This window comes from Dipodomys spectabilis, unplaced genomic scaffold (assembly GCF_019054845.1).
Source record: "Dipodomys spectabilis isolate Male_0828 unplaced genomic scaffold, ASM1905484v1 ptg000506l, whole genome shotgun sequence".
Taxonomy (NCBI): Eukaryota; Metazoa; Chordata; class Mammalia; order Rodentia; family Heteromyidae; genus Dipodomys; species Dipodomys spectabilis.
In genome coordinates this window covers 907571-917443 of record NW_024871183.1, presented here as the reverse complement: position 1 = coordinate 917443, position 9873 = coordinate 907571, and positions in this window count along the sequence as shown.

Below are 9873 nucleotides of genomic sequence, written 5' to 3'. Positions count from 1 at the left end.
TCCCAAAGAAGTAAAGCTCAGGACCAAGTGGCTTGCTGTTGAAATTTTACTATTTTAAAGTCTAATGTTAATTTTTCTCAAACTATGCCATATAACAAAAGGAGAAGCACAAACTCATTCTGAGTCTAGCACTCCTCTGCACAGAACCACACAGAAATAAAACAAAAACATCTTGAATTCAATGCATCATAAAGATCATACACCATGACCAAGTTGGTTTCATTCTAGGTAAGCAAGGATAGTTAAAACTATCAATGAATATAATATGTCACATAAACAAAACAAAGGGGAAAGATCATAAGAGCACCATAAAAGATATAGAAAAAAACCACTTAATATAATTCAACATCTTTATGAAAAAGCATTATATTTCTGGTTATGTCTGATAAACACTACCAACATCATATTGAATAGAGAACAATTTAAAGTGTTGTCTCTAATATCCAGATACATGACAGGAATATCCACCGTTAAAATAGTATTAGAAAGTTTAGAAAAATGAGGTAAGTGTAAATTAAAACATGAATAGAGAGAGAAGAAATAAAATTACTCTTGTTTACATATACAGATCTGTACATAAAAATCTAAATATGCCACCAATAGGCTCCTGGAAGAGATAAATTAACCAAAGCAGTGGAATGTAAAACTAAAATTGATTTCATTCATATTATTTACAGAAATCTACTTTAACCAAGTAACTGAAAGACCTGTAGAATGAAAGTTCTGAAACAGTGATAAGAGCAATTGAAGAAGCCAATTAAAGATAGAAAAGTCTCTCACATTTATGAATTAGAAGAATTAGTATTATGGAAATGTCCATACCACACAAAATGATTTGTAGCTTTATGCAATCCCCATCAAAATATCAATGATATTCTTCACAGAACTAGCAAAACAATCCTAAAATTCATATGGAAGAAAGACCCCAAACATCCCAAACAATCTGGATCAAAAAGAAAGAGGGATTATAATTCATGATTTCAAGAGATACTACAGAGCCACAGTAAACAAGATGGCATAGTACTGGCATAAGAACAGACACACAGCCATTAGAAATCCCAGAAATAAACGCACACATCTAGCCAACTGATTACTGATGATGGGACCCAAAATATACATTGAAAAATAAGACAACCTCTTCAACAAATTGCACTGGGAAACTGGATTATCAACAAGTAGAATACTGAAATTTAACTACTCTCTCACCAATCGCACAACTCAATTCAAAATAGACAAAAACCCAAATGTAAGACCTAAAACACTGAAACTGCTAGAAGAAAACATAAGGAAAACACTGGTAGACATTGGAAGTTATTTTCTGGATAGGACTCCAAGAGTGTAGGAAACAAAAGTAAGAACTGATAAATGAGATTCCACTTAACTGAAAAGCTTTTGTACAACAAAGCAAACAACCAGGCAGAGACAACCTACTGAATGGAAAGAAATACTTGTCCGCTATTTATGTGACAAGTGAGTTAGTTATTAGAATATATAAACAACTCAGCAAGATTAACAAAAACCCAGTAATCCAACCAAAAATGGTCAAGTAGGGTGAATAGGAATTTCTCAAAAGAAATACAAATGTTCAATAAATACCTTAAAAATAGTATCAGAGAAAAGCAAATCAAAACCACAAAGATACCAACTCATTCCAATTACACAAGGTATTATCAAAGAAATAAAAATAAATGCTAATGAAGTCATGGAAGGAAAGAAAGTATTTTAAATTAGTACATCTACTGTAGAAAACAGTATGGAAGTACCTCAAAAATGAATTTTACTTTCTTTGGATATGTACTCATATGTGGAATTGCTAATCATATGGTAGTTTTTTTTTATGAATCTTTCCAATCCAGAATAATCACCATTCTTTACCTACTCAGTAAATAAAAGTGTATTCAGATGCTATTCTATTTAAACCCAGTCTTATCTTGGAATTGTGGGGCTAAATCCTGTGCCACATAAGCAATAAAGCAATATGACAAGGCTTCTTGGGCAAGCTGAGAAGACCTTCCTCCCTGAATAGGGCACAGTACAAACTGAGGAATAGCTTTTCCCTCTGGCACGGATTTTACAGTACATTTTCTAAAGACTCAGCAAAGCCAACAAATGAGTGAATCGTGAATTCTTCCCTTGCCACTCTAGTGGCTTCATAAATGGTATTGTAGGATATTGCCTGACTGTATAGAATGAAGACCCTAAGAGAGAACAAGTCCTAAAGCTAAAGTTAACTGGGAAAATGAGTCAGAGGCTGAAGAAACATTTCAATGTCTATCAAAATTGTTTATTCAAGCATGATAAAAGAAAAAATAATAATGACAACTATTGTCATTGTCTCTCAATATAGACTACGTAGTAGGTACCCATTAAGCCCGCCATCCTCACTCAACAGCAATGGCTCCAGAATACCACCTTCAATTGCAGTTTTCTGGATTGGTGGAGATTTGTGCTGCAGCTGCACTTGCCTAACAATAGCATATTTTTCTTATTTTCATTCAAAATCATTATCTAAACTTTTCAAATGAGGCAGAAAGTAGGGCAGCTTATTTTTCACTGTCTTGGGAGAAGAGTATTTAACTAATTTGCCCAAGGAAATTTAGGAGCATGTACTTTGTGCGGAGTTAGTAATGATATATGTCATATATTACTTGGAGTTTTTTTGTAAGAATGCAAATAATTTTTTGTCCAATTGAAAATATAGCACCAAAAGTTACATGAATATATTGCCTTATAGAATGTTAATTAGCAAATTATTAGCAAAATATTAGCAAATTAGCAAATAATTAGCAACTTAATTTCATCATCCTTTGACTACTTTCAAATTTTCTCTAAATGAACTTAAAGATTTTATACAACTTGGAAATCAGTTTCCTAGATGTTAGAGTTGGGTGTGGGGTGGGCTCACACTTGAAATACTAACTATTCAGGAGGCTGAGATTTGATAATTATAGTTCAAACCAGCCTAGACAGGAAAGTCCACGATACTCTTATCTCCACTTGACTACCAAAAGCAGTGCCAGAAATAGAGATGTGGCTCAAGTGATAGAGACTTAAGTGAAAAACGTAAGGGACAGAGCCAAGCCCAAGGTCAAACCCCAGAACTGGTGTTTGAGCAGTTATATTCTTAACTTATTGCAGATATGCAATAATTGCTGCCATTGTTTATAGCTCTACAGAACTTGCTTGATCCAATCATGCCAAATACTCCCAAAGCTACCCTGGGTTTTCCCCAATCCTAGGGCCAGCAGCTGTTGTTGCTGAATGCATATTAAAACCAACCAACCAACAACATTTTTCTTTTCCTCATATATTCCCATGCCTTGACAGGCCCACTAGGGCCTCCTCTCACACAAGGAAACTAGAAATAGGCTGACAAGAGAGTGAGAAATAATTTGTGGACTTCTTGCTAATTGTGATATTAAGCAGACCATGAAAATGAAGCACTGGAACTGAAATCCCAAAGGTAATTAACTGGAACAAAAAAAGGAAGTTAAGAGGGGAATCCCTGTTTAATTTATAAATTCTATACAATTATAAGTTCTGATTTGGAGGAAATGCAATCAGATAAAATTATGTAGCTTACCCAAGATGGCAAAGATGTGACATAGCAGTACTAGGATTTAGAGACCAACCTCAAAAAGATTGGCTTACCATATTTGTTAGATTGTTTATCCATGGTATCATTTTGTAAAACCTATTCTAAAAGGTAGATAACAGAAAGCTTGGGTGATGGTGGCTCATGCCTGTAATACTACCTACCCTGGAGTCTGAGATCTGAGGAGCATGGTTTGAAGCCAGTCCAAGTAGGAAAGTCTATGAGACATTTATCTCCAAATAACTGCAAAAAGCTAGATGTGGAGCTGTCACTCAAGTGGTAGAGCACTAGACTTGAGCATAATCACACAGACAGCACCCAGGTTATGAGTTCAAGCCCTAGGACTGGCACACACATACATACATAAAGGTAAGAAATGGAAGAGGAACAAGATCTGGCAGTGCAATTACAGTATTGAGACTAAGCTGAGAAGATTGGTTCCACCAGTGTCATGAAATTCAATCCATATTCTACAAAACTAAAAAAAAATTGAAGGGAGGAGTAGGTTTGAAGATGAGAAGAATGATGAAAGGGATGACATTGGTTCTAGATGCACTGTATTCATAAACTGATTTCTTGAGTGGTAATTCCTTGGTACAACTACTTAAAGTTTAGAAAAAAACTAAAAAAAGAAAAAGTTCTTTGTATGAACAATGAGGCTCTATTTAGAAAAGCATTATTATAGTTTGGAGAATGGATGATTCAATAGCTAATGAGCTTTCCATAAGAAAACGCTGTCTGGCCATGTTTAGAAGAATCTAAAGACGCCTCGATTGCAAGATAATGATGCTTGTTCCTTAAGTGGCTCATTTCCCAACAAGAAGGTCATTCAATATTAAAGTTCTCACTAGTACATGACCCACTATCCTTAAAAACATAACTATCTTTTAAGGAGGCTACAATGCCTGATAAGAAATGTACTCATTATCTTGCCCATGTAATTGTAACTCCTCTGTACAATATTTTCACAATAAAAAAACATAACTATCTTTTCTTTAAAATGATCAGTGTTCTCTCTACCTGGCCACAAGCAGTAGCTACCTTCCCAGAATTTGGCCTCTTTCTAGCTCATTTTCCTACAGGTCGTTCTCACTGCTCCTCCCTCTTCTCTGATATGACTTTATTTTTCGCAAGTAGCATTGCTAAGGCAGCATGTACTTCCATTTATCAACTGCCTTTTTTGGCCGATTTTGTGTTTGGGAGGGTGGGTAGGTACTGGACTTTTGGCAACATAGTCTGTTCAAGGCTGGCGCTCTAGCACTTGACCCACAACTCCACTTCTGGTTTTTTTTGTTGGTTAATTTTGGAGATAAGTCTCACGAACTTTCCTGCCTGGGCTGGCTTCAAACTGTGGTTTTTCACATTTCAGCCTCATGAGTAGCTAGGATTACAGCTTTGGGCTGCCACTGCCTGGCTTTATTTGGCTGATTTTTGAATTTATCCCAATGCCATGTTGATTTTACTGGTACAAGGCTTTCTCCTTTCTTAATATTGGTTCTTCAACTGGCAGCAGCTGTTACAGGGGTCTAATAATCATAGGTCTACTGAAACATTATAGATACAAGACTAAAAAAAGAAATGAAGGCAGACTGTGAGCTTATCCACTGCCTTACCCTCTCCTCATCCCCACCCCCACTGCTGTATCATCTTGTTCTGATTATGGTTCATTAAGATTTGGCATATTTTCACTACCCATAGTTTAGAAGATATAAAATACCATCCTTTACATAAATTAATCAGAGGGGACTAGCTATACTAAGCTTACATATATTTCATTATTTGTCCTGATTTTATTTCCAGATACCCATTATGAGGACATGGTATTAAATGAAGTAATCCTTAAGATTCCTCTCAATATTTTGAATACTGAAATTCGTGTGTAACTATGCTTGTGGATTCACATTAATATCTGTCTTCATTTTATTCCTCAGTGAGTAAGTGGCCTCTGCTGACTTCCAAACTTTTATTGATTCTTCAAAAATACAACTCAGAACATTAGCTGGCATGTCATGAATAATCAGACATTAATTTGTCAAAACACATACATTTTGTCTTGTGAGCCAGTGTCTTTAGTTTTGCTCATCTCTCATGAGGCATTGTAAAATATGCTATTTTGTAGGATGCTTCCTGCCATAATTTATAAATGGTTAACAGATGTCATCCATTATTTGTATTTTGACTTCAGTTCTAATTTCCTAATGTAAACAGAACACATAGCTACTAATATTACTCAGCATATATATGACAGGACTGAGCTGAACATTTATCGTGGAAATATAAAAGGGTTTGTTAAGTGATAAACTACATATAATTTAAATTACAAAGTAGATACAGGTACAGGATATAATTTTAATTCAAATGATAAATTCTCTCAGGATGACTTGACTGATATTATCTCAAAATAATAGAATCAACAGTGAATGAATAAAAATAAATGAATGTTTCTGATCTACTTTATACTAGGCTAAATTTATGGGATTAAATTGTGCCCCATAGAAATATATGCTGGGGTGATAATTCCTGGGACTCTGAAATGTGACCCTGAGGTCATATTGAATTATGAAGGAAGAGGGGAATCTATCCAGAGATAGAATACCACAAACACTGGATGCAAATATCTGTATGCCAAAAGGTCCCTAAGGGATGGATAGCAACAACCAAAAAGAAAAAGACAAAGAAGAATTCTCCTCACAAGACTTTAGAAGTAACATGGCCCTTGCCAGTATTTTGATTTCAGCCTAGTCTTTTGTACTATGAGAATACATTTCTGTTATTTAAGCCAGTAATAGAGACTGTGTAATAAGACCCTGCTCTATTCCAGCCAGTGTCTCCACAATGGGGCACTCATTTGTAATATGGATCATGCTTTGTCCTCAGTCATTATATTTAGAACTTTCATTTGAGAATTTGCTTTACTATAAAGTGAATGAATGGAAAATTTGCTCTAACAAGTTTGACATCTATAAAGGATTATTTACAATTGTTTTTTTTCCTAGGCAAATTATCTTTGTTTTCTGCCAAACCTTTTACCTTTTTTTTTCTCTCTGTGCTGGTCCTATGGTCTGAACTCAGGGCCTGTGTGTTATCTCTAAGCTTTTGTGCTCACAGCTAGTGCTCTAATTCTTGAGCCACAGCTCTACTTCTGACTCTTTTTTGGTTGGTTAAGTAGAAATAAGGGTCTCATGGACTTTCGTGCCCAGACTGGCTTTGAACCACAAACCTCAGGTTGCAGCCTTCTGAATAACTAGGATTATAGGAGTGAGACACCTGCACCTGGCTCAAACTATCCTTTTATCTAATCCAGTTAGCTATAGTCTACTTAGTAAAAAAATATTGACCTGTAACATGGTTCTCAAAAGTTTCTATTTTCAAGTACCTGCCCTTTCTAAAATTCTAATTTTTCATATATACCTGTCTTGTTAGTCTATCACCCTCATAACATATATAGTTACCACACTTGCTTACAGAGTACACTTATGCTAATGTATATGGCTATCATAAATATTAAGTACATAGAAAATTGAAGACCTAGTTTGGCACTGGTGGCTCTCTGCCTGTAATCCTAGCTACTCAGGAGGCTGAGATCTGAGGACCAAGGTTCAAATCCAGCCCGGGCAGGAAAGTCTGAGACTCTTTATCCCCAATTAACAATTAGAAAACCAAAAGTGGTGTTGCAGCCCAAAGTAGTAGAGCACTAGCCTTGAACTCTTTAAAAAGATCTCAGGCATATCACCTACTTCCTGAGTTCAAGCCCCACAACTGAGAAAATAATTGAAGACCAAAGAGAGAGAGAGAGAGAGAGAGAGAGAAACTACATCAGTAGATTTTGTGAGGCAGCATGAGATACATTTATGTTGTCAACAACATTGAGTCATTAATGATGAAGTTGCCTTATAAGTAAGCAAATGCTAAGATACAGGATATCAATAATTCTTCTGTCTTCATTGAGATACAACTTTTTCCCTTTGTTTCATATATTGTATTATTAGTTATTTCAAACTTCTCAACTCAATGTTTTGAACAGGAACTTATACTTTTACATCAGAAAATTCTCCACTCCATTTCCTCTTTGCCATAGCACTTCTAAATTATTGTACAAATATAAAATTTCCTCCATAGGTTCATCATAGAACAATTTATAGTAGCTTGTATCTGGGTATCCAATTAAAATTCAAGGACATTTCAAATAAACCAAGATTTGTCATGAATTATGCATTGTTTTCATTTTTTATAATCTCCTTACTTTCTTTGAAATATGTGCTCTAAATCTTGCCTGAGTTCTTCTGGTTTTTGATATAACATTTCTATTTGAACCATTTCTTGCATTCCAGTTTTCTTTCAGAGAGTAAACAAAGTGTGATGATGTGCCAAAATTAGAATGAAGTCTTTTAAAATCTCAAAATGTCTTTAGTTGTTCAAAGTTGTTTTGCTGTTTTCTTCATATTTGTAGGTGCCAGTATTATGTAATGACATTTTTGTTACTTTGTAAAGTCCTGGGTCTGCTCAAATACATTTATTTTTATTTTATGAGGCTCCTTTACTTAGCAAAACAACCCTCCTAATGCCAATATCCACACAAAACCAAGTAAAGCACTCCATGGAAAATGTAGCAAATTATTGCATTTTAATCCCAATAAACATCAAATTAGAGTAAGGCTTTATTTTTCATGTCATTTTGGAAGCATCTTTACCTGTACCTGAAACCATTAAGTAGAACATTTGTACAAGATATCTAAATATAAAGAGGACAAGAAGAAGTCAGATAAAATACATTTCATAACTTGATTAATATATGAAAGTTGTTTTCTCATTAAAAAAGAACATTAACTTAATACTTTCTGTAATGGCACCATTCAAAGAGACACTTGCAATATTTGGACAAGTGTGTTACTGGAAGAAATGTGTCTTTCTGGGAACTTGTTCAAACAGAATCTTCAATATAATGTGTATTATGTTTGATCAATACTAAGAAAAACTACTGATTCATGGGTTTTTTGAAATCATATCAATAGATCAAAGGAATTAGAGACATTTTGATTAAGCCATTTTTCTATCTGGAAGAGATAGTATCCCTGATTACTTTTTCTGAATATCATTAGAATTTAACAAACTAGATTTTTAAATATTATAGACTTGCACATAAAAAATATCAATTCAACACAAGAGTAATTGTAAGAAATATGTTATGCAGATGTACTTGATGTTTTTATTTTGCTTATAATAACTTTGCCATTAAATTGTCTGTTTATCCCAAAATCACCCAATTCAGCAGTTCTATTCATATATGGTACACCACTATTTACTCCAGGCAAAAAGTCATTTAAAACAAAGTAGAAATTGATATCATTTATTTCTTAAATGTCAACCAATTCTTACACTTGTATACTTCCTACAGCAGATAGAGGGAGCTTCTCCTTCTCTTCACATCTTTTTTTCTGTCTAGCCCTATGTCGAAATCCATTTCTTCCTTGCTATTTCTGCCTAAAGATGATATCCTTCATGCTTTTAGGTACAGGCCTTGTGTGTTTCTCTTAGCTTTCTTCCTTGTCTTCTTTGTTCTTTGCCTGAGGTTTCTATCTTGTAGTCCATAGTACCAAATGGTATCAAAAGATGGTGTCTGGAGCAGTTAATCTAATTTCAGAGAAGGCATTCAGTGCTGGTATCTGGGTCACCCAACACCACACTTACATTTGCACATACATTAGGGTTCCGTGGGTCATAAATATTTTATGTATTAATGCAATTGGGACTAGGCCTATCCCTACAGTCATTAAATCAAATCTATTTGGTTGGTTAGAGAGTACACTTGTGCAAAATAAATTTTGTATGTGTTTATAATGCAGCAAGAAAGTGGGAACTTTAAATAATGAGCAATTGAAATTCTGAATATAATGAATTCTACCATTTTTAAAGCAGATCACTTGACAAGTTTCTATTAACATTTGACATTAAATCTATTGTCCTACTTAGCATGAACAAGATATTCCAGCACTGACCTCTTCTCTCTTGGATCTTTGAGAAGAGAAAATGACATTCAGGCTATTTTGAATGCCATTTTAACTGGTAAACTATGGAGCACAAAGATGTTGGTAGAGGTAAAATGTGGGGTAGAGAGGTCACCATACATGCTCAGCAAAAAGACAAAGCAATTTGAAACTACTTGGAAAAATTAAAGGAGATCCTTTCCAGCTTCTGAATTAAGAGGTGGGAGTAGAATAATCTTTGGGGAGGTGTAACAGTTCTATTATGGACATAGCAATAAGCTCTAAAAACCCCAA